Source organism: Schistocerca piceifrons, chromosome X (assembly GCF_021461385.2).
Source record: "Schistocerca piceifrons isolate TAMUIC-IGC-003096 chromosome X, iqSchPice1.1, whole genome shotgun sequence".
NCBI lineage: Eukaryota > Metazoa > Arthropoda > Insecta > Orthoptera > Acrididae > Schistocerca > Schistocerca piceifrons.
In genome coordinates, this window is record NC_060149.1 from 184,436,419 (window position 1) to 184,463,082 (window position 26,664).

Consider the following 26,664-nt stretch of genomic DNA (forward strand, 5'->3'; position numbering starts at 1 on the left):
TTACGGGTAATTCGACTTCGGTGGTTGTTAATGGCCAAAGGGACGCCCCCTGTAAATATGTGTAGGAGAGTTCCTCAAGTAATCCCGCTGTCAATGACTTTGTTGTGTTGCCTCTGGAGCCCCTACTTCGGATGCTAGCATCCCAGCTGACAGGTTGGACGCTTTCCGGCGGTGCTATAGCTGTTCGTGCATACTCGGATGACGTGATCGTTCTACTTTTCAGTCCTGGTGAGATACATCGACTGAAGGCTGTCATCGATGATTTTTGTCAGAGTTCAGGTGCATAACGTAATGAAGGTAAATCCAAACGTCTTGCCTTGCGAGTTTTTGATGACGTGGTCGTTTCATGGGATACTGTGGTATATCGGCATACGTCTCTCGGTATCATCATTGATCGTTGTCCACTCAAAACGGCGGTGCTCAACTGGAATGCCGTTACGTAAAAAATTCAGGGAGCTATATTGGAGCATGAAATGTAATCTCTTAGTCTGCTCCAGAAAATCAGAATACTGGGTACATATGTCTTATGCAAAGGTCAAAACGTGGCCCAAGTTTATCCGCTTCCCACGATGACGGCGAAGAAACTACAACAAATGTCTGGTCGATTGCTATGGAAAAGACATATCTTTCGTTACGGCAGATTTGATCGCGAAACCTAGCTCCTTTGAGGGGCTAGACCTGACTGATATAGGAAGAAAGTCGCAGATACTACACTCCTGGAAATTGAAATAAGAACACCGTGAATTCATTGTCCCAGGAAGGGGAAACTTTATTGACACATTCCTGGGGTCAGATACATCACATGATCACACTGACAGAACCACAGGCACATAGACACAGGCAACAGAGCATGCACAATGTCGGCACTAGTACAGTGTATATCCACCTTTCGCAGCAATTCAGGCTGCTATTCTCCCATGGAGACGATCGTAGAGATGCTGGATGTAGTCCTGTGGAACGGCTTGCCATACCATTTCCACCTGGCGCCTCAGTTGGACCAGCGTTCGTGCTGGACGTGCAGACCGCGTGAGACGACGCTTCATCCAGTCCCAAACATGCTCAATGGGGGACAGATCCGGAGATCTTGCTGGCCAGGGTAGTTGACTTACACCTTCTAGAGCACGTTGGGTGGCACGGGATACATGCGGACGTGCATTGTCCTGTTGGAACAGCAAGTTCCCTTGCCGGTCTAGGAATGATAGAACGATGGGTTCGATGACGGTTTGGATGTACCGTGCACTATTCAGTGTCCCCTCGACGATCACCAGTGGTGTACGGCCAGTGTAGGAGATCGCTCCCCACACCATGATGCCGGGTGTTGGCCCTGTGTGCCTCGGTCGTATGCAGTCCTGATTGTGGCGCTCACCTGCACGGCGCCAAACACGCATACGACCTTCATTGGCACCAGGGCAGAAGCGACTCTCATCGCTGAAGACGACACGTCTCCATTCGTCCCTCCATTAACGCCTGTCGCGACACCACTGGAGGCGGGCTGCACGATGTTGGGGCGTGAGCGGAAGACGGCCTAACGGTGTGCGTGACCGTAGCCCAGCTTCATGGAGACGGTTGCGAATGGTCCTCGCCGATACCCCAGGAGCAACAGTGTCCCTAATTTGCTGGGAAGTGGCGGTGCGGTCCCCTACGGCAATGCGCAGGATCCTACGGTCTTGGCGTGCATCCGTGCGTCGCTGCGGTCCGGTCCCAGGTCGACGGGCACGTGCACCTTCCGCCGACCACTGGCGACAACATCGATGTACTGTGGAGACCTCACGCCCCACGTGTTGAGCAATTCGGCGGTACGTCCACCCGGCCTCCCGCATGCCCACTATACGCCCTCGCTCAAAGTCCGTCAACTGCACATACGGTTCACGTCCACGCTGTCGCGGCACGCTACCAGTGTTAAAGACTGCGACGGAGCTCCGTATGCCACGGCAAACTGGCTGACACTGACGGCGGCGGTGCACAAATGCTGCACAGCTAGCGCCATTCGACGGCCAACACCGCGGTTCCTGGTGTGTCCGCTGTGCCGTGCGTGTGATCATTGCTTGTACAGCCCTCTCGCAGTGTCCGGAGCAAGTATGGTGGGTCTGACACACCGGTGTCAATGTGTTCTTTTTTCCATTTCCAGGAGTGTATATGCGCGTCGTACTGTTTTGACGATGACTCAAGAAACTCACACATTCACATCTCATTTATTTATCTGTGTCCGTCCTGCTATTCTTGAACCCCCTATTGATGTTGGTGGCATAAATTATAAGTCAAAACTTTTATCTTGCGGTGAGCTATTTCTTGGATGACATCTTATGGGGACCTGTCCTCACCGTGAAATTCCTACAGACTCGTGTGGAAGCAGTCCCTTGCCCGAACATCGTAGAAAGAGTCGCGCCGCAAACAACCTGGACGACAGTTTGGTTCAATATCAGTTTTCCGATTTTGAAGATGTGCGTAGCGTCTTCGTGGTATAAGGTGATAAATAACTTGATTCCAACGAACGAGTGACTTTTCTGTATTGAGCTTAGTGACACGGAATTATGTAGTCGTTGTACGTCTCCATATACCATACGACATCGCCTTTCTTGTGGAGGTCATCAGGCAAACTGGTCTTGGATCAGGACACAATTGACGTTCCTTACTCGATCTTCTGAGACTGCCTACACTACGAATATCATATTGCGTCGAGAGTATTCTTTCTTTCCACGGTCGAAATCCTATACGTTATATGGCTGCTGGGACACTTCGTTCATTACGTTGTAGAAGGTGACGGGGAAGATCGCATGAACTTCATGCAGTACATGACCACTGCCTATTGGACATGCTTGCGAATGCCTCGATCTCGAGACCTCTTCGCCAACATGTTGAATCTTGTTTTACGTCGGCAAGGTGTTGGTTAATTTAATTTATTCTGATGATAAGTGTTTTTCTTTGTTACGTATGTTCCCATTTGATCTGCTTCGGCTTGTCTTGTCATGGTTACCCTGTTCGTTTTGTTTTGTATTGTGATCAGCATCGCTCCAGTTCTAATGTCAAATGTGTATCGATGAAGTATAAATACACATGAGCGTATACGCTCCTTGCACTGAGATTGGGATTTTTCTTAGTTTGCATATTTCAAATGCTCTCTTGTTTCGTTTTCCTTCTACTTTTAGATTTATTATCCTGTTATCATAATTAATTTTTTCTCACTTTTGCAGCTTTTGTTACTTGATGGTTTGGGCATGGTCTACTAAAGAATCATGATAGCACCGAGTCATTCTGATAATAAAAATAGTGATTACACAGCTCCATATTAAGGAGAAAGTCCTGAGTTCGACTCCCAGTTCCACACATACTTTCGCTCGTCGCCGCTAATTGCGCAGGTACTGATTCAGTGAGGAGTCTGTTCTTTCGGACATGTCCATCACCACGTTTTGCAATCTATGGTGTCGGAAAGAATATGGCTCGAATGGCTCTGAGCAGTATGGGACTTAACCTCTGAGGTCATCAGTTCCCTAGTAGTTAGAACTACTTAAACCTGACTAACATAAGGACATCACACACATCCATGCCCGAGACAGGATTCCATCCTGCGACCGTAGCGGTCGCGCCGTTCCAGACTGAAGCGCCTAGAACCGCTCGGTCACTACGGCCGGCTAGGAAAGAATAGACACTACGCTTTCATATATGATACATTTATATCATTATCATTGAACGATTTTCGTAATTTTCACTTAAAGTGAGACATGGGGTTATCAGTTTATAGTTTTTACTCTAGTAAAGTCATTCCACATGCAAACTGAAACAGATCTCGTCTTTCACGCTGCAATTTTTCTGTGGCAGCTCTTCACTAGCTCTAGGGAAACACTGTCGCACTGAAAAGGAGGCTGCGTAGGCTCTCTGTACCAGACTTGCTAAAGCCCATATTTTTATTCGTTCTGTTACAGAGTTATAAGCAGCAACATTGAAAATCGATTGGGTTATTTTAAGAAAATTTCTCCATTAAATAACGTCTCGCCACTTAGGGTACCTCATACTGTAAGGGTAAAAAACTTATGACACTGCACAGTTGATAATGGCTCTTTCTGCTTCTGCTGACATCAGTTTTGGTTTTCGCGGATATGCTACTTTATTTATGAAATTACACATTTCCATATTACTTCAGTATGACACAGGACTGTCAGTAAACACAGATCTATTCGAAGCACAAAATGAATAATACGTTGCTAATTAATGCTGTTACAGGAAAACTCATGTAAGGGATCAACAATGTTCAAATGTATGTGCAATCTTATTGGACTTAACTGCTAAAGTCATCAGTCCCTAAGCTTACACACTATTAACCTAAATTATCCTAAGGACAAACACACACACACCCATGCCCGAAGGAGGACTCGAACCTCCGCCGGGACCAGCCGCACAGTCCATGACTGCAGCGCCTAGACCGCTCGGCTAATCCCGTGCGGCTCATGTAAGGGATACTTCATCTTTTATTAAAATAGACTTCCATTGTAATGTTACTCTGGTAAACTGTATTTCATTTTTATTACTACAGTACATATTATAACAGCGTTTTCCATTAATTTGTGGAACAAAACAGTAAACATTAATCAATCTTCAACAATATTTTCGCTCGCATTATCAAAACCGTGTGAAAATGTTCAGGTTGTTTACCGATTCCACTCATGTAGAAACCTACTGGTTCTGCGTTAAACACATTATCAAACCAGGTTTGAAGAGCATTTTCGTCTGTAAACAAATTTTCTTGGTGGTTGTTCCATAAGCAGTAGGAAAGATCAACATTTGAGGGCATAAGGTCAGATTAATAAGCGTTTAAGGGATGACTTCGCAAACAACCTCCTGGATAGGCTGGTTTTTGAAATCAGTAGAGTGTGTTATCTTACAGTAGCAACGGGCGAGGAAGTTTTATCTGTTGCTTTTTCTAACTGTGACCGAAAGGTGTCTCACCTGTTGGCAGCAACTACCAGCTATCATGGATACGAACCTGGGGAGGAGTTCATAGTGCACAGCATGTTTTTTTCAGCAAACAGATGCAAAATATGTTTACAATGACCTTTTCTCGCATGTATGTCTCTTGTTACGGCTCAGCAGTTAAAATATTCTGAAGATATTGACATAAGGGCATCATAACTTGCCACCAGTGTAATTAAGCATAAGAATGCTCAACGTATGAATTGGTGGCGTTCAAGTAGAAATGCAGGAATAAACACTGCATTGAAATTTGTTGCGTTCTATTAGAGAATGGAGTACTCCTACACCTGAGTTCTGAAACTTGCCTATTCAAATCGAATGTAGCACGACACTTCAATGTCCGTAGTTCATCACATATAGTTCACCACATATTTCTGGCATCAGACTTCCTGAATGTAGAAAATCATTCATGCCAGAACGATCTTTCATGAAATAAGAACATCCTTCTCCGACGTGTTGTGTCCAAGGACACTCGCCCCACATACAATACAAAGGTTCCGAGGGTCGCAAACGTTAGACCTTTTTCCACTTACGAAACTTTTGTGCAACTCTTGAAAACCTTTCATGAATTTCAAGCGTGCAGATTCCAGTATTTAACTGCAACATAAATACTAGAACCTCAAATAAGAAACTGACAGCTGATAATACATTCATAGCGCCGCTGCGCATTCATCTGGCGGATTGTGCTTGGCGTTAGGCACCGGGTGGGCGGCTGGTAGAAGGCGGCCACCGTAGGGAGAGGAATCGATCGAGCGTAAACTGTTCTAATGTTGACACTGTCACGAGCTATTTGGTGGCATAGTTTCTAGAAGTTTTTGCTATTGCAGGTAGGATAGGGAGTGAAGCGAATTATCTTCAACTTTCCGTCAGACTGATAACAGCAGCAGTCAACCGAAATGTGATCTGGAAAAACAATCTCAATAAAAGGTGTAAAAGGTAATAAAGAGATTATTAATAGTAACAGTTATACATTGAAATGTAAATGTCATAATACAAAGGTGTAAAAAGTATGAGATAAGCTATTAATAGGAACCCTTTAGCATGATAAGGGGAATAAAACAGGACATAGTGTGAAAGATGCTTAATGAAACAATAACTATTTAATTACAAGTCTCGGTGGTCGATAGCGCAGTCAGGGCACATTCTAGCTGCCGGCACCTCATGGCCTCCCTGTAGAATGTTTCCACTGTCCTGTGTTCGTACTTCCGGTTGGAGGCTACTCTTCATGTCCATGGCGGCCAGTATACACAGCAGTACGCCGGCCTGTTGTTTCGGGCTAGTGAGTTCCCGAATTCAAGAAATAGGTATTCAAGTTAAACTGACTTTCTTCGTTATACACTCCTGGAAATTGAAATAAGAACACCGTGAATTCATTGTCCCACGAAGGGGAAACTTTATTGTCACATTCCTGGGGTCAGATACATCACATGATCACACTGACAGAACCACAGGCACATAGACACAGGCAACAGAGCATGCACAATGTCGGCACTAGTACAGTGTATATCCACCTTTCGCAGCAATGCAGGCTGCTATTCTCCCATGGAGACGATCGTAGAGATGCTGGATGTAGTCCTGTGGAACGGCTTGCCATGCCATTTCCACCTGGCGCCTCAGTTGGACCAGCGTTCGTGCTGGACGTGCAGACCGCGTGAGACGATGCTTCATCCAGTCCCAAACATGCGCAATGGGGGACAGATCCGGAGATCTTGCTGGCCAGGGTAGTTGACTTACACCTTCTAGAGCACGTTGGGTGGCACGGGATACATGCGGACGTGCATTGTCCTGTTGGAACAGCAAGTTCCCTTGCCGGTCTAGGAATGGTAGAACGATGGGTTCGATGACGGTTTGGATGTACCGTGCACTATTCAGTGTCCCCTCGACGATCACCAGTGGTGTACGGCCAGTGTAGGAGATCGCTCCCCACACCATGATGCCGGGTGTTGGCCCTGTGTGCCTCGGTCGTATGCAGTCCTGATTGTGGCGCTCACCTGTACGGCGCCAAACACGCATACGACCATCATTGGCACCAAGGCAGAAGCGACTCTCATCGCTGAAGACGACACGTCTCCATTCGTCCCTCCATTCACGCCTGTCGCGACACCACTGGAGGCGGGCTGCACGATGTTAGGGCGTGAGCGGAAGACGGCCTAACGGTGTGCGGGACCGTAGCCTAGCTTCATGGAGACGGTTGCGAATGGTCCTCGCCGATACCCCAGGAGCAACAGTGTCCCTAATTTGTTGGGAAGTGGTGGTGCGGTCCCCTACGGCACTGCGTAGGATCCTACGGTCTTGGCGTGCATCCGTGCGTCGCTGCGGTCCGGTCCCAGGTTGACGGGCACGTGCACCTTCCGCCGACCACTGGCGACAACATCGACGTACTGTGGAGACCTCACGCCCCATGTGTTGAGCAATTCGGCGGTACGTCCACCCGGCCTCCCGCATGCCCACTATACGCCCTCGCTCAAAGTCCGTCAACTGCACATACGGTTCACGTCCACGCTGTCGCGGCATGCTACCAGTGTTAAAGACTGCGATGGAGCTCCGTATGCCACGGCAAACTGGCTGACACTGACGGCGGCGGTGCACAAATGCTGCGCAGCTAGCGCCATTCGACGGCCAACACCGCGGTTCCTGGTGTGTCCGCTGTGCCGTGCGTGTGATCATTGCTTGTACAGCCCTCTTGCAGTGTCCGCAGCAAGTATGGTGGGTCTGACACACCGGTGTCAATGTGTTCTTTTTTCCATTCCTAGACCGGCAAGGGAACTTGCTGTTCCAACAGGACAATGCACGTCCGTATGTATCCCGTGCCACCCAACGTGCTCTAGAAGATGTAAGTCAACTACCCTGGCCAGCAAGATCTCCGGATCTGTCCCCCATTGAGCATGTTTGGGACTGGATGAAGCGTCGTCTCACGCGGTCTGCACGTCCAGCACGAACGCTGGTCCAACTGAGGCGCCAGGTGGAAATGGCATGGCAAGCCGTTCCACAGGACTACATCCAACATCTCTACGATCGTCTCCATGGGAGAATAGCAGCCTGCATTGCTGCGAAAGGTGGATATACACTGTACTAGTGCCGACATTGTGCATGCTCTGTTGCCTGTGTCTATGTGCCTGTGGTTCTGTCAGTGTGATCATGTGATGTATCTGACCCCAGGAATGTGACAATAAAGTTTCCCCTTCGTGGGACAATGAATTCACGGTGTTCTTATTTCAATTTCCAGGAGTGTAGCTGGACCTGAAGATTAATCAGGGGGAAATAGTAGATCTTACGGCTATTTCAGAACATGTGCTTTTCATTTTATTCTAAATTTAACGATGAAAGTTTCTATCTAACTATCGGACTCACAATTAGTAAAAGTTTGGCAGGTACATTAGGGGATGTTTTGGTAAATGAAATAGAAATTAAGTTTCTTGACGAAATCATAATGTATGAAAAAACAAATAACGGGGGATCAAAAAATCAGTATAAATTTGAAAACTTAATAAACCACTCAATAAAGTAGATAGAGGGGTAAAAATTGACACACATGCTTGAAACGACATGGGGATTTATTAGAAATTAAAAAAAAAACAAAGTTCACAAAATGTCCGACAGTTGGCGCTGGACAGCAAAACAACTGTAACTGAGCATGACAATCGTGTATAAAAGGAGCTGTAATGAGAGAGAGAATCAGATGCGCCAGCAGTCGCAGCATGTTGACGTTACCTGAAAAGGCGCTTTTAGTGAAGCTGTATTATCAGAATGAGGAATGTGTTAGTTCAGTATTACGACCCTATCGCCCTAGGAAGTGGATTCGAACGGGTAAAGGTCCGTTGACAAATGCAGCTGTGGCGAGAATGATTTCGGAGTTCAGAGCCACGGGTTGTTCAGACGATAGACCCCGTAGTGACCGACCGAGCACAAGGTGTAATGCTGCTGAGACAGTTCAGGAAGAAATGGAGACTGTAGCGGGTTCATCTATGCACGGGGAAGTCAGCGCTCGTGCAGTGGCACGTCGCACCGACATTCCATACACTACCCTTTGGTTGTCCCTTAGTCGTACACTCCAATGCTATCTGTATTAAATCCATCGGCATCATGAATTGGCGATTTAGTGAAGAGGAGGGCATTTGCAGTGTGGGCGTTTCAAAAAATGGCGGAAGATGACGATTGGTTGAGTAACGTGTTGTGGACCGACGAAGCTCATTTCACGCTCTGGGGGTCTGTCAACGCCCACAACTGCAGAATTGGGCTACCGAAAACCCTAGAACTGTCGTGGAAACTCCATTGCACGAGGAGAAAGTCACGGTATGGGTTGGATTTACCACATCTACCGTTATCGGGTCTTTTTTCATCGAGGAAATGCGTGATTCGGGTTTTGTAACTTCTACCATGACGAGTGAGAGGTACGCCGATATGTTACAGAATCACATCATCCCCAGCCTGGCTGATAAACACCTGCTGGAACGTATGATGTTTATGCAGGATGGCGCTCCACCCCATATTGCTAGACGCGTAAAAGATCTCTTGCGCGCGTCGTTTGGTGATGATCGTGTGCTCAGCCGCCACTTTCGACATGATTGTCCTCCCAGGTCCACAGACCTCAGTCCGTGCGATTATTAGCTTTCGGGTTACCTGAAGTCACAAGTGTATCGCGATCGACTGACATCTCTAGGGATGCTGAAAGACAACATCCGTCGCCAATGCCTCACCATAACTCAGGACATGCTTTACAGTGCTGTTCACAACTTTATTCCTCGACTACAGCTATTGTTGAGGAATGATGGTGGACATATTGAGCATTTCTGTAGAGAACATCATCTTTGCTTTGTCTTACTTTGTTATGCTAATTATTGCTATTCTGATCAGATGAAGCACAATCTGTCGGACATTTGTTGAATTTTCGTATTTTTTGGTGCTAATAATACCCCATGTCATTCCAAACATGTGGGTCAATTTTTACCTCTCTATCTACATTTGTCCGTGATTTATTCAGTTTTCAAATTTATACTGACTTTTTTGATCACCCGGTAGGTTCGGTGGTGCAGACGATGTGGATGTTAGGTTAACTAAAAGGGATAGAAGACAGAAAATTAGCATATTAAGAAGTCAACACCCACTGACACGGTCATAAATGTGAAGTCGTGTCACCATAGAAAGAATAAATGGGCATTTTTCATAGTAATGCTCAACACAATGTTAAAACAATTACTTCACCGTAATGACGAAGAGGAAGAATTCAACGATATTAAACCAGTAAGCAAGGCGAGAGGTTGCTAGGACCATGATGTAAAGAACTTATATAAAAAGCTAAGGTCAAAACTACATGACAAGACGACGACAGTAAGTCTAGACGACAAGAGGTTTGTTACAATATCATTCAATGGAGCACTTCCTGATAGAGCAGCAGAAGCTTGCAGAAAGACCAAAGGCAAGATTGGATTTGGGACAAAAGGTGCAACAGGTTCTTCAGATGGTTCAAATGGCTCCAAGCACTATGGGGCTTAACATCTGAGGCCATCAGTCCCCTAGATTTAGAACTACATAACCCTATCTAACATCAGGACATCACACCCATCCAAGCCCGAGGCAGGATTCGAACCTGCGACCCTAGCAGCAGCAGGGTTTCCGACTGTACGACCTACAACCGCTCGACCACAGCGGCCCGCCGCAACAGGTTATGGACAACACCAAAAGTTGGGTACACCAGTAATAATTATTTTTAGTACAGGGGCAACTGCCAGTACTGTGGGAGGTTTTGTACAGGTCAGGTGGGAAGTAGTTTTAAGACTCTTCAAAGAACATACCAATAGTCACAATAAGAGCGTATCAGTAAATATTTGAATAAGCAAAAACATGTATCAGCGATCATTCAGGATATTTTGGAAGTGTTCCATTTGGCAACGACAGGAAAATTGTTGAGTTTAGTGGAAGAAATTGAAATGAACGTACGGAGGAAGCGACAGTCAGGCTCCTCGCTTCACACACTGACTAAGTTTCGCTTGAGTGCCTATTTAATCAATTCTTGAAATTACTAGTGTGAAACAGCAGCTCGTCGTGCGGTCGCGTACACTGTCCACCAGCGACAAGAAGAGTGGGCCTCCTTCCGCCAGCAGCACTACTGGCAAACAAAAATATTCTAGAGAGAAACCACGACGTGGAACCAGTTGGATTCTCCTCTGTATGCGCGATCGACTCTCGAGACTTTTAATTAAACAATTATTGTTTAATCAACCACCTTCCACACAATGTCGTGTTTTATTTCCTTTGTCATGAAGAAAGGTTTCCTGTTAATAGACTGTTTCCTAATTTTGACACCTTTTATTATGATTTTCATAAAATGTTAAGTTTAATTTACGTTGTTAAGCTAAACTGTTTTCTAGTAATTGACTCTTCACTAATTTTTATGTGTTTTATTCACACTTTAAGCATAGGTTTTTAATTCTACATATTGTATTTCATTTACTATTTTGTTATTAGAAGCACTTTTCGTTATGTGAAATCATTTTAACTAATGACTAAGAATATTATTTTTTAAGCTATTGAATTTATAATGCTGATCACTTATTTCCCTCAGTACTAGTGCCCTCTACTGGCTATAGCTATGTTTGTATAAGTATAGGACTTCCCTAGGCCGTCATCAGCTCCTGTCATGTACCTAAACATACTGTGTGTTTGACGTTGATTACTGTATCAGAATACTTTCAATGACATGTGTGGCTGTCAACCATGTTACCTTTTGTATGTATCCCTAAATTGTATGTGCATTTGGATCTGAGATAACTGAAATTATTTTTGTCACATTAGCGTTTCTTCTTACTTTGCAGCATATCTGATGACGGCAGTAAACCGAAACCGGTCATTGCAAATTGTGTAGCATATGTGATCAAGACAGACATTTATCAACAAAATGCTGTGTTTCTTATGACATTAACGTCAAAAGAAAATCATTTTTAACCGACCTTCTTTCTTTCTTCGGTTCTAATTTGACATGTGTAGCAGTAAGTTTATCTCTGCCAGTTGTAGTACTCAAATTTTCTATCGATGGTCAAACGACACGGCATGCTTGGACAGAACACTTTACAGCACACATTGTGTTGACATGTAGGTGAGATTTTTGTTTTAGTGTTGTGATAGGGTAAGATATTTCCTTCTGCACACAAGAGATGGGGCAAATAATTGCTTACTGCCCGTTTTAGCAAGGAAGCGATTCAGAAGAGCAACATGGGCAGCAGGTTCAAAAATGGCTCTGAGCACTATGGGACTCAACTGCTGAGGTCATTAGTCCCCTAGAACTTAGAACTAGTTAAACCTAACTAACCTAAGGACATCACAAACATCCATGCCCGAGGCAGGATTCGAACCTGCGACCGTAGTGGTCTTGTGGTTCCAGACTGCAGCGCCTTTAACCGCACGGCCACTTCGGCCGGCTGGGCAGGAGGTGTTTACGCTCTACAGAGTAATTCTTATCAACGTTTGAAAAAACTCGTAGCATCACAGATGACGCTTAGACACGTAATTTTATACAAGACACATGGGGCCGCAAATCTCAGGATACAATCCAAAACTATATCGATTAATGTTGCGGCTGGTCCCGGCAGAGGTTGGAGTCCTCCCTCGGGCATGAGTGTATGTGTTTGTCCTTAGGATAATTTAGCTTAAGTAGTGTGTAAGCTTAGGGACTGATGACCTTAGCAGTTAAGTCCCATACGAATTCACACACATTTGAACATTTTTTTTTATGAATGTTGTGCTGTCACATTCAATACACGGAGGATATTTTCCAAGCACCTGCATGAAGGGATAGCTGAACGATGCAATACTTGCATTCAAACAAATGGTGCAATCTTTGAACAGTTCCAGCTGTAACTCAGGAAACGCTGTTCTTATTTTGTTTTTCTTTCTTTTGCCTTTTCTACTTTTGTATACAGACGTAATGTAGTAAAGAAAACGTAGGTCATTTGCTGGTAATGACGCAGTGTGGAAGCTTATACTCATTCCGCTGTGGCGCAGTACGGTCGCTTTTTGTCTTACTGTACTTTACAATAAACGAGTGGAGACCACAAGACCGGTAAATGTATTAATAAATTAATATAAAATTGTGCTACACAGTGAAAAAATACTTCCTGTTGTATGCATGACTCGCATCCTGAACCCGACGCTCTAAAGTATCTAAAGTATCGTGGACGCACGCCGACGTGAATACTTTAATTGGGTTAGGATGATCAGGTGCGCCGGACCGATAGCCTCAACCGCTGCACGTGCGGAGAGGTACGTCACGCGGCCCACGAGAGAGGTCGCGGCTCGTACGTCACGAACGTAGGCCGGAACTCGCACGCTAACAGCAGACAAAATGCCTTTCTAAACCTATTAACTCACAGCTGGGCTTGTACGTACTAACGAGAGTGGCATCTTCTACTGGAATCTGCTATTAGTACCTCTTTGTGATTAACAGTACTACAACAAAATTTAAGGTCAGTACTTGATATAAATCGTTTAACGGCTTGTTTAGAGCAATTAGTCTCTTCTGCATAACAGTCCTCATTTCATTTAACAAGTGGTGCCTTATGCAACTGATAGTTATTTTGGCATGTTTTTAATTGTATTCTATCCCACTACAGCCGTAACAAATCATAGGTATGCCTATGGACTAATAAGACTCCATAATAGCGGATTCCAGTAGAACATGCGATTAATTTGTACGTACACACCTAGTTACGAGTTAACAGGTGTAGAAACGTAGTTTGTCTGCTGAGTTGATCGAGTGAGCGACCTCGGCCTACCTTCGTGACGTACGCGCCGCGGACTGTGTTTCTCGTACGCCACGGTACACCATCTGGTGATATCACATGGTCAACATTTGTACTTTTTGATGGTATTTCCTGACATTTGTGGCCTCATGTGTCTCATATTAAATTACTTGTCTCAGTGTCATCTATGTCACTTCGGAGTTTGTTCAACGTTTATAGCAATCACCCTATATGTTGCGGCAGTAAGGTAAGTGGATATGTAGCTAGGGACTAGCGGATGAACGTTGCTCATCGAACCCACTTCGAAATATCGTGGAGGTGGCACTATGGTATTGTACACCATGACTGTGGAGGCTACGTCCTATACGGAGAAAGGCGAATGCAACTTCATTGTGTCTTTGTGACTTGAGAGGGAACTCTATGCTCAGTTTGTAAATTTTACTATTCGCAGCTCGTTGTTGGTCTCATCCACTTACGTTTCCTTTCGTTGGTGAATGTTTTTCCATCTCAACAGAAGTATTGCAGCATATAAGGGAGTTGCATTATGTTGGTTTCGACCACGTCTGCAGGCTTCATCAGCCGCTATATCAGCTAGATTGTTTCCTCCCGTTTCTTTGTAGTTCGCTGCCCGGCGTATTGCTGCCTCCTCCCTCTGCTGCTACGAGAGGGAAGGCAGTCTTGCGCTTTCAGGACCATTTTCCCTGCTAGGTGCAATTTTAAAGACCGCTAATGGAATGGGATTGAGTGAGGAGCTTCATTTCTCCATGACACCTCATCTGTTCCAGTGCATTGTGGATTACTGTGGATATGAATGTATACCGTAGGTGAATACTTGGACACAGACTGAGGGAACAACTAATCATACAAGAGAATCGCATTGTTTTGGTCTATCTCTGTACTGAAATTATGAGGCGAATCTAACATAGAGGGTATTGTGCATACCGCGCAGGCGTTATCTCCACTGTTGTACAGGAAACTAACCAAGAGTAGGTTGCTCGGATCACCGTGTGAGGCTAGGACAGTGTGGCAGATGGCGTATCTCGTTTAACCGGGAGTACACTAGACGAGTTAGGAAGGGCTTTAAATGCAATCTGAGGAACTGTTTGCCCATTTAGCATGTCAGACTGGTGTGTGAGTTACATATTATAAGTTGCTCGGTCTTTCTGCCGATTATTGGATATTTTATTTTTTTGTCCTATTGTTTACTGTTGTATTGATTCGTCATCAGACTATTTTTAGACAGCATTTTCAAACAACCCACCCCCGTGGTAGACGTACCACCGTAATAGCTTCGATAACCGTTTGCCTATATGACACGTGCCTCCTCAATCTGCTACTGCCACTCCTGAATACAACAGCATTTTCAAACAACCCACCCCCGTGGTTGACGTACCACCGTAATAGCTTCGGTAACCGTTTGCCTATATGACACGTGCCTCCTCAATCTGCTACTGCCACTCCTGAATACAACTGAATTAACGAAAATACTATGACGAAAAATGATCTTGAAATTAAACAGTTCGTGATTAACACTTGTTTTGTTATGAGCTGATTTCATGGAAAGCTCCTTGCGCCTGTCTAAAGTGCATTCAGAGTACATGGGCTCTCACACTACTCACGTTGCCACTAGAGTTAGCCTAAGATTCCGTTCGGTCGCAGTGAAGAGAAATTTACTGTTAACCATAAAATACTCATTTCTGGTTCCTGTTCGTACCAACGGAGACACACACCAACTCGTACATGGCCACTACAGGAGCCGATATCGCAGCCTAAATACTTACGCGCCTTTGTTGTAGACGCCGAGGGCTCACCCCACTTACTACGTTACGATGCATTCCCACGCCACCTTCAGCAGAGATGAGTGATGGTAAGATTTTATACGAGATTGAAATAATAGAGAATTATGAAGGTGGCTCGATGAACCCTCTGCCAGACACTTAAATGTGATTTGCAGAGTATCCATGTAGATGTAGATGTAGACAACTGATCAACAGAGACATTCATCCAACACCTATATTGTATAATTTTTAAGTATTAGGAATCATTTTTCTCTTGAAGTATCTCTTAGTTCCATGAATAAGTACGTTGCTTTTCCATTTCATCCGTCTATACAAAACGGCAATTAAAAATCTGAGGAGAATTTCCTAATTTCCCTCATGCGTACCTCTATATGTTCTCGTATAGCAAGATGTTTGGACTAAGCCTTTTGCGTAATCGCTCCCTTACATTTATACACGGGTTTGATTAAAAGTAGTGGCAAGACGGTTATAATTCATAGCAGAATTTATTTACAGATGTCCACCATATAACATGCTCTCAATATAATCGCCCCATACCTCGATCACCCTCCCCCACAGGGATGAAAGGCGAGGAACTCCGTCAGCGCGTCCGACTCTGTCGATGTGTCACAAGTACCGCCCTATGGCACGGATGCTGTCTTCTCTTGTGTTGTAGCACGTTCCGCGAAAAGGCTCCTTGATTTTGGCGAAAACATCTTATTGCATGGAGTCTTGCCGGGTGAATATGGTGAATGATCCAATATGTCCCACTCCCACATATCGCAGGACCTGCTGCACAGGGTTCGCCGGGTGGCACTGTGCACTGTCATGAAGATTGACAGGATTCAGTGGCAGATGGAAACATTGTTGTGTACTCCGATCACGTGTCGCTCCAGACTTGACTGACTCATGTTTTTCGTGTTTCCTAAACGTCCTGTTGGGATGGGCCTCACTCACTTTCAGATATTACACGCAGTAACTGACTGAAAGACAGCCATCGCCGCTCACTGCACTACTTCAACATAACATCTGCTGTCAATTCCAGACAGCTGACATGACACGCGACGCATATCCTTCACGTTTCGGCCGTGCTACCACTACTTTTTATCCAACAAATGTAAAGTTCAATTTAAGTAATATATTTTGTTTTACATTTTGTAATGAAGTCTGACATATGTCCTGTTCTAAGCATTATGTGACATAATTGTATCTTGTGAAAGGGTTTGGTCTAAAACCAATAAACAATAATAATTAAATGAAACATGGTAATGGCACATTAACTATACTCAGGATCCCAGATAAAAAGCGAGCCTCATTGCCACAGCTTTGCGGAGTCCTCTACTGTCCCTGACATATTACGAATGCGAGGTGCACTGACCTGCTGAAGCAGTTACAAGAAGGTACTGGACGCAATTCTCCGAGAGGAAATTACACTGGCCACAGGGCGTTTAGGACGATGAGCCCAATTATCTGGATCTGCGCCGAGGTGGCGAGGCGACACTTCGCATTAGATGACAACTCCTCACGGTGCGATAAGCATTCAAAATGTATTCTGTACCCCGGTGTTCTGCAAACGATACCGTTGCGCGTCCACCTATGGAGCGACTGTTCCGTATTTATCTGCGAACTAGGTCCCCGGAAATTCATTAAAAGGACTACATTTAAGGAATATGTGTGACAAATATTTAAAATCGCTGGTACTGGAACCTCACAGCTCCAGGTCATTTTTGTTTTTATTTCTTTTATTTAATTATATTAAGGAAAGTAAAACGTGGTTACAAGATCGTTTACTTATAATACAGGGTGTTTAACTTATGACGCAAGCACTGACCTCGGCAATAGAATAATTCCTGCATCAAATATTTGTTATCGTCCAAAACACCTCCATAAACTGCTATAGACGCATTTACGGTGTGTGACCTTTGATTTCCTATACAAGATAGCCATAGATCTTAACGTTAAGTGATAGTTCTCAGTAAAAGGTAGTAGTCTATTGTAACCTATCTTGCCGGCCGTTGTGGCCGAATGGTTGTAGGCGCTTTAGTCTGGATCAGCGCTGCTGCTACGGTCGCAGGTTCGAATCCTATCTCTGGCATGGATGTGTGTGCTGTTCTTAGGTTATTTAGGTTTAAGTAGTTCGAGGTCTAGGGGATTGATGACCTCAGATGATAAGTCCCAGTGCTCAGAGCCATTTGAACCATTTTGTAACCTATCACAAGTCATGGCTTTGTGGAAAAAGATCGGTCCAGTACATCGTGTTGTGTTAATTAACACACGTCAATTCAGTTTCCACGTAAAGTAGAAGCTGTTGGCGTAACTCATGAGGATTTTCAATACGCCAACGTAGATTATTCTGGAAGTTCACATATCTATGCTTCATCGTAAAGGAAGGGTAAAAAACACAATCTCTCTCCCATATACAGACTTCAACAGCCAGCTACAGTACTGACTCCGAGAACCATACCGAATTGGTAAGCTATGTGCAGAGTATAAGGGTTCGCATATCGACACTAATATGATATACAGGGTGAGTCACCTAAAATTACCGCAGGATTTGTTTCGTAAACCACATCAGATACTGACGAATCGATTCCACAGACCGAACGTGAGGAGAGGGGCTAGTGTAATTGGTTAATACAAACCATATAAAAATGCACAGAAGTATGTTTTTTAACACAAACCTACGTTTTTTTAAATGGAACCCCGTTAGCTTTGTTAGCACATCTGAACATATAAACAAATACGTAATCAGTGCCGTTTGTTGCATTGTAAAATGTTAATTACATCCGGAGATATTGTAACCTAAAGTTGACGCTTGGGTACCACTCCTCCGCTATTCGATCGTGTGTATCGGAGAGCACCGAATTACGTAGGGATCCAAAGGGAACGGTGATGGACCTTAGGTACAGAAGAGACTGGAACAGCACATTACGTCCACATGCTAACATCTTTTTATTGGTCATTTTCGCTGACGCACATGTACATTACCATGAGGGGTGAGGTACACGTACAAACGTGGTTTTCGTTTTCTATTACGGAGTGGAATAGAGTGTGTCCCGACATGACAGGCCAATAGATGTTCAATGTGGTGGCCATCATTTGCTGCACACAATTGCAATCTCTGGCGTAATCAATGTTGTACACGCCGCAGTACATCTGGTGTAATGTCGCCGCAGGCTGCCACAATACGTTGTTTCATATCCTCTGGGGTTGTAGGCACATCACGGTACCATTCTCCTTTAACGTACCCCACAGAAAGAAGTCCAGAGGTGTAAGATCAGCAGAACGGACTGGCCAATTTATGCGTCCTCCACGTCCTATGAAACGCCTGTCGAACATCCTGTCAAGGGTCAGCCTAGTGTTAATTGCGGAATGGCTCAAATGGCTCTGAGCACTATGGAATTTAACATCTATGGTCATCAGTCCCCTAGAACTTAGAACTACTTAAACCTAACTAACCTAAGAACATCACACAACACCCAGTCATCACGAGGCAGAGAAAATCCCTGACTCCGCCGGGAATCGAACCTGGGAACCCGGGCGCGGGAAGCGAGAACGCTACCGCACGACCACGAGTTGCGGACCCACGAGCTGCGGACAATTGCGGAATGTGCAGGTGCACCATCATGCTGATACCACATACGTCCACGCGTTTCCAGTGGGACATTTTCGAGCAACGTTGGCAGATCATACTGTAGAAACGCGATGTATGTTGCAGCTGTTTGGGCCCCTGCAATGAAGTGAGGACCAATGAGGTGGTAGCCAATGATTCCGCACCATACATTTACAGTCCACGGTCGCTGTCGCCCTACCTGTCTGAGCCAGTGAGGATTTTCCATGGACAAGTAATGCATGTTCCGTAGATTCACTGCCCCGTGGTTTGTGAAATCCGCTTCATCGGTAAACAGGTAGAATTGCGTCGCATTCTCTGTTAATGCCCATTGACAGAATTGCACTCGTTGATTAAAGTCATCACCATGTAATTGCTGATCTAGCGACACATGAAACGGGTGAAAGCAGTGACGATGCAGTATACGCATGACACTACTTAGTCCACCGGCTCTCGCAATGTCCCGTGTACTCATGTGTGGGTTCATGGCAACAGCAGCTAACACACCAACTGCACCCGCTTCTCCTGTGACGGGCCTGTTACGGACCCGTTTGCGTGCTACGACCATACCTGTTGCATACAGTTTGTGGTAGATGTTTTGCAATGTGCGGTACGTTGGAAGCTCTCTGTCCGGGTACCATTCTGTATACACCCCGCAGGCTTCAGCTGCATTTCGTCGACACTCGTCATAGATGAGTATCATCTCCGCCTTTTCAGAGTTCGAATACACCATGGTCACAGTTCCTACAACACTACACCATTACAGACGTCTGGTATCATGGTGTACTACAGTTGGTCTGCGTGCGGAGACGAATGCAGAATAACAATAGCAGCAAGCGCTACATGCGGACACTGCGACAACTAGACCAAACCACAACAGCGCACTACAGCCACACTCGTAAACACGGTCGTCATCGTAAACATGTCCCTGCAGATGCTGCTCGCCGATCGTGGCCCGTGTTTGTTACAACAGGCAACTGAACGTCGGAGGTTTCAAGCGTCAACTTTAGGTTACAATATCTCCGGATGTAATTAACGTTTTACAATGCACCAAACGGCACTGAAGTATGATCTTCTTCTTCTTCTTTTTTTAGAATGCTCTGAGCACTACGGGACTCAACTTCTTAGGTCATAAGTCCCCTAGAACTTAGAACTACTTAAAATCAACCAACCCAAGGACATCACACACACCCATGCCCGAGGTAGGACTCGAACCTGCGACCGTAGCAGTCCCGCGGTTCCGGACTGCAGCGCCAGAACCGCACGGCCACCGCGGCCGGCTGGCATTGATTACGTATTTGTTTATATGTTCATATGTGCTAACAAAACTAACGTGGTTCCATTTAAAAAAACGTAGGTTTGTGTTAAAAAACATACTTCCATGCATTTTTGTGTGGTTTGTATTAACCAATTTCACTAGCCCCTCTCCTCACGTTCGATCTGTGGAATCGATTCGTCAGTATTTGATGTGGTTTACGAAATATATCCAGAGGTAAGGTTAGGTGACTCACCCTGTATAAAATCTTACCCTCACTCATCTCTGCTGAAGGTGGCGTGGGAATGCATCGTAACGTAATGAGTGGGGTGAGCCCTCGGCGTCTACAACAAAGGGCGCGTAAGTATTTAGGCTGCGATATCGGCTCCTGTAGTGGCCATGTACGAGTTGGTGTGTGTCTCCGCTGGTACGAACAGGAACCAGAAATGAGTATTTTATGGTTAACATGTGGTGCGAAACAGTAAATTTCTCTTCACGGCGACCAATCGGAATCTTAGGCTAACTCTAGTGGAAATGTGAGTAGTGTGAGAGTCCATGTACTCTGAATGCACTTTAGACAGGAGTAAGGAGCTTTTCATGAAATTAGCTCATAACAAATCAAATGTTAATCACAAACTGTTTAATTTCAAGATCCTTTTCATCGTAGTATGTTCGTTAATTCAGTTATATTCGAGAGTGGCAGTAGCAGATTAAGGGAACGCGTGTCAAATAAGCAAACGGTTATTGAAGCTGTTACGGTGTTACGTCTACCTCGGGAGTGGGACGTTCGAAAATGCTGTCTAAAAAATAGTCTGATGACGAATCAATACAACAGTAAACAATAGGTCAAGAAAATAAATAATCCATAAAATCGTCAGAAAGACCGGCCAACTTATAATATGTAACTTACACACCAGTCTGACATGCTAAATGGGCAAACAGTTTCTAGGATTGCATTTAAAGCCCTTCCTAACTCATCTAGTATACTCCCGGTTAAACAAGATATGCCGTCTGCCACATTGTCTTAGCTTCACACGGTGACCCGAGCAACCTACCGCGGTTTAGTTTCCTATGCAACACTCCAGATAACGTCTGCAGGGTATGCACAATACTCTGTAAAATGGTTCAAATGGCTCTGAGCACTATGCGACTTAATTTCTGAGGTCATCAGTCGCCTAGAACTTAGAACTAACTAAACCCAACTAACCTAAGGACATCACACACATGCATGCCCGAGGCAGGATTCGAACCTGCGACCGTTGCGGCCGCTCGGTTCCAGACTGTAGCGCCTAGAACCGCACGGCCACTCCGGCCGGCCAATACGCTGTATTTTAGATTCGCCCCATAATTTCAGTAGAGAGATAGACCGAAACAATGTGATTCTCCCGGATGATTAATGGTTCTCGCAGTCTGTATCGAAGTATTCGCCTACCATATACATTCACAGTCCGCAAAAATCCACAATGCACTGGAACAGGTGAGGTATCACGGAGAGATGAAGCTCCTCATTCAATCCCATTTTATTAGCGGTCTTTAGAAAATGCACCCAGCATAGAAAATGGTCCAGAAACCACAAGAATACTTTCCTCCCTTGCAGCAGCAGAGGAAGGAGACAGCATTACTCCGGGCAGCGAACCACACAGAAATGGGGAGATACAAGCTAGCTGATATAGCTGCTTATGAAGTCTATGGACATGGTCGAAACCAACACTATACCACTCGCTTTAATACTGTAATACTTCTGTTGAGATAGAAAGCCATTCACCAATGAGAGGAAACGTAGGTAGACGAGATCAACAACAAGCTGCAGATAGTAAAATTTACAAACTGCACATAGAGTTTCCTCTCATGTCACAAAGACACAATGAAGTTGCATTCGCTCGTCTCCGTATAGGACGTAGCCTCCACAGTCATTGTGTAGAATACCATAGTGCCACCTCCACGAAATTTTGAAGTGGGTTCGATGAGCAACGTTCATCCGCTAGTCCCCAGCTAAACATCCACTTACCTTACTGCCACAACATACAGGGTGATCCATATTAATGTTGAAAAAACTGCGAAGCAACGTAGATGACACTGAGACAAGTAATCTAATATGAGACACATGCGGCCACAAATGTCATGAAATACATCCAAAAAATGAGAGATGTTCAACATGTGAGGTCACCAGATGACGTACCGAGAAAGACAGGCCGCGGGGTGTACGTCACGAAGGTAGGCCGAGGGCACTCGCTCGCTCAACTCAGCATACAAATTACGTTTCTACACCTGTTAACTCCTAACTATGTGTGTACGTTCAAACGAATCGCATCTTCTACTGGAATTCGCTATTATGGAGTCTTACTGTTATTATTCCTACAATGATCTGAAGTCCATAGGCCTACTTATGATTTGTTACTGCTGTACTTGGATAAAATAAAATTAAAATAGTGTCAAAATGATTATCGGTGGCCTAAGGCACTGCTTTTTGTATGAAATGAGGACTGTTATGCAGACGAGACTAACTACTGTAAACAAGCCGTTATATCATTTATATCAAGTACTGCTCTTAAATTAAATATTGTTGTTGTACTGTCAATCACAAAGAGGTTATAACAGCAGGTTCCAGTAGAAAATGCCATTCTAGTTAGTACGTAGACGCCCAGCTGCGAGTTAACAGGTTTAGAAAGGCATTTTGTCTGCTGTGAGCGTGCGAGTTCAGGCCTGCGCGCACTCTTGTGACGTCACATACTGATGGCCGGGTCTGTATCGGAGCGCACCTGTTAAGCACTCTGCAGCTATACGAAATTTACGAGTTTTAGAGCTGAGACCGCATAGAGATACTCGTACTTTCCTCTCCTACATGTCCTTGTAATGAATGTATGGAAAGTTATATCACTGAGTAAAGTAACTGAACAAAACTGCCCTATGTTATTTCAAGATGTAAAATTATTTTGACGATTTGTCTTAAATACGCGTTTCTAGGCTTGAATACAAACTGTAATTTTAAATACCTCAGGACCAACGCTTCCTTGCAGTACAAAATAGGCGATATGCAACAACAAGCAGACGTTTTCGGTTTTAAATAAAGCAGCTGGAGCTCCTACAGAATTTAAGAATTTGTTTCCCTGGTTATTTTCGTAAATTTTCCTCTCCGCTTCAAAATTTGCTAATCTCAGACGAAACTCAAATCATACGACGAAATGAAGCACCTCCTGACATAATGTTTAATAAATCAAAAAACCCGAAAAATATTTTAATTTTCTGTTTCTTGATTCAAATGGTTCAAATGGCTCTGATCACTATGGGACTTAACATATGAGGTCATCAGTCCCCTAGAAATTAGAACCACTTAAACCTAACTAACCTAAGGACATCACACACATCCACGCCCGAGGCAGGATTCGAACCTGCGACCGTAGCGGTCGCGCGGTTCCAGACTGTAGCGCCTAGAATCGCTCGGCCACCCCGGCCGTCTCCCTGTTTCTCCAGAACTTTAGAACCTTCAATATGAAAAGATTATTCTCCTATATCCTTGATTGAAATTCGTGTCACTGAGTACTGTTAATTTAATCATAATGCACTTACCTCGACATTCTGCTTTCTATACTGCTTAATCTGTCGAACACTGAATTCATTAAAGCAATTTTCTAAGGTAGTTTACTCAAATTGAAATTATTTCCGAATGGCTGTATATGTAAAACTGAACAAAATCATTCTGTAGCTCTTCCAAATAAAAGTACTGGAAACTCAATAATCTGGTAGGAATGATAAGGAATACTAAACATTTTCGAGTCACACTATTTAATATAACTATTTTGTGTGACAACAGTTGCAAATATGAGAGACATTCCATAGCCAGCTTCGTATTAACCTCTCAGCAGTGGTCCAGAATTAAGAAACAAATGATACTGGTACGTGATACATAACCGCTTTTAAAAACAATTGGCAAATGTGGTGCAGTGGAAACAAATAACACGCTACAAATTTTTTGTCATTTACTTACCCTAGAATGATGCGTAGACACAAATTCCTGTCTGGGAATAGCTGCAATCCACCAATTTCTCAACTTCACACATTTAGGAAATCGAAACATGTGCACTTTCATGCCTTTTTGAGATTTATAATTTCCCTGGCAAAAGAGAACGCAGCACTATTATCCCATACTTCGAAGAACTGTAGGCGAATACTGTATGAAATATATGTCACTTTCACGTGTCACACACTTTCAACGCAAGATACACGCTAACAGGCCTGCAACTGAAGATAAGATGGCCAACGTCACGTGCCAATATGGCCGCTGTGCGTAGGCCTTGTATCTAGAAGGCTTTGGTTCAGGCCTACGTTCGTGACGTACGAGCCGCGGCCTCTTTTTCTCGTGGACCGCGTAACGTACCTCTTCGCACGAACAGCTGTTGAGCCTATCGGTCAGGCGCACCTGATCATCCCAACCCAATTAAAGTATTCATGTCGGCGTGTCTCCGCGATACTTTAGAGCGTGGTGTTCACGATTCGAGTCATGCATGTAATAGGCAGTATTTTTTTCGCTGCGTAGCACACTTATGTATTAATTTGTTAATACATTTACCGGTCTTGTCGTCTCCGCTCCTTTATTGTAAAGTACAGTAAAACAAAAACCTACCGTATTGCATCACAGCTGAATGAATATAGGCTTCCAAACTGCGTCATTCCCAGTAAATGACCTACGTTTTCTTTACTGCATTACGTCTGTATACAAAACTAGAAAAGGGAAAAGAAAGAGAAACAAAAGGAGAACAGCGTTTGCTTAGTTACAGCTGGGGCTGTTCGAAGTTTGTACCGTTTCTTTGAATGCAAGTATTGCATCGTTCAGCTATCCCTTCATGCAGGCACTGGAAAATATCCTCCATATTTTGGATGTGACATCACAACATTTGTCAATATGCTTTTGGAGTGTATCCTGACATTAGCGGACCCATATGTATTGTATAAAATTACTTGCCTCAACGTCATCTATGACGCTACGAGTTTTTTTTCAAACGTTAACAGGAATTGCTCTGTAGTGCGTAAACTCCTGCTGCCCATGTTGCTCTTCTGAAGTGCTTGCGACCGCTATGGTCGCAGGTTCGAATCTTGCCTCGGGCATGGATGTGTATGATGTCCTTAAGTTAGTTAGGCTTAAGTAGTTCTAAGTTCTAGGGGACCGATGACCTCAGATGTTAACTCCCATTGTGCTCCGAGCCATTTGAACCATTTCTTTAAGCGCTTCCTTGCTGAAACGAACAGCAAGCAATTAGTTGCCCCATACCTAGTGTGCAGAAGGGAATATCTTACCCTATCACAACACTAATACTAAAATCTCACCTTCATGTCACCACACTGTGTGCTGTCAAGTGTTCTGTCGAAGCATGCAGCGTCTTTCGACCATCAGTAGAAATTTTAAGTTCTACAACTGGCAGAGGTTAACTTACTATTACACATGTCAAATTAGAACAGAAGAAACAAAGAAGGACGGTTAAAAACGATTTTCTTTTGACGTTGATGTCATAAGAAACACAGCATTTTGTTGATAAATGTCTGTCTTGATCACATATGCTACACAATTTGCAATGACCGGTTTCGGTTTACTGCCGTCATCAGATATGCTGCAAAGTAAGAAGAAACGCTAATGTGACAAAAATAATTTCAGTTATCTCAGATCCAAATGCACATACAATTTAGGGATACATACAAAAGGTAACATGGTTGACAGCCACACATGTCATTGAAAGTATTCTGATACAGTAATCAACGTCAAACACACAGTATGTTTAGGTACATGACAGGAGCTGATGACGGCCTAGGGAAGTCCTATACTTATACAAACATAGCTATAGCCAGTAGAGGGCACTAGTACTGAGGCAAATAAGTGATCAGCATCATAAATTCAGTAGCTTAGAAAAGAATATTCTTACTCATTAATGAAAATGATTTCACATAACGAAAAGGGCTCTAACAACAAAATAGTAAATGAAATACAATATGCAGGAATAAAAACCTATACTTAAAATGTGAATAAAACGCATAAAAATTAGTAAAGAGTCAATTAGTAGAAAACAGTTTAGCTTGACGAAATAAATAAGACATAACATTGTGTTAAAATCATAACAAATGGTGTCAAAATTAAGAAACAGAGTCCGCAGCTCGTGGTCGTGCGTTAGCGTTCTCGCTTCCGGCGTCCGGGTTCCCGGGTTCGATTCCCGGTGGGGTCAGGGATTTTCTCTGCCTCGTGTTGACTGGGTGTTGTGTGAGGTCCTTAAGTTAGTTAGGATTAAGTAGTTCTAAGTTCTAGGGGACTGATGACCATAGATGTTAAGTCCCATA